At 71.2% G+C, this 520-nt stretch overlaps 1 protein-coding gene across 1 annotated transcript in view; it reads left to right on the forward strand.

Annotated features, from left to right (window-relative positions):
• Nucleotides 1-520, forward strand: part of KIAA1522 (KIAA1522 ortholog) — a 7,404-nt gene that overhangs the window by 2,366 nt on the left and 4,518 nt on the right. The gene's annotated exons all lie outside the window — the stretch shown is intronic.

Raw genomic sequence — 520 nt, forward strand, 5'->3', positions numbered from 1 at the left:
GCGGCGCAACGGGGACAGTCGGCCGTATCCAGCCCCATGGACGGGCCCCTCCCTGGCTGCTGACGAGGAGAAACTCCCACTCTCTTGGCCGAGCTGGGCTTTGCCGCTTCCCAGGGCTCTGACCCTGCTGCCAGCGCCTCACCCGCCCGTGTTTGCTCAAGCCGTTGCCTCCCGCTGGCTCTCGGCCCCTTTAACCCCTTGGCAGTGGGGGGCCGGGAACCCCCGGGCGGGCAGAGCCATGGGGGGAGCAGAGCCGGCTCAGGGCGGCATGGCGGAGGGGTTGGGCTGTGGTTCACGCTGATGTGTCTCATCCCGACCTCCTCCCGTGCCGAGATGCTTTGGAGGGATGGGGGGGCACTGAAAGCTGTGCCCATCGCGGGGCTGTGCCGCTGGCCGTGCCCAGGGGAGCATGCGCGTGCTGCGGGTCCCCGGTGTGGCCATGTCGCTGCCTGCCTGTCCCCGTCCCCACCCCTGCCTCAGCCCCACGCCCCTCTCCCAGCCGTGGGAGCCCCTCAGCCCC

This window comes from Aptenodytes forsteri, unplaced genomic scaffold, assembly GCF_000699145.1.
Source record: "Aptenodytes forsteri isolate BGI_AS27 unplaced genomic scaffold, ASM69914v1 Scaffold7, whole genome shotgun sequence".
Lineage (NCBI taxonomy): Eukaryota > Metazoa > Chordata > Aves > Sphenisciformes > Spheniscidae > Aptenodytes > Aptenodytes forsteri.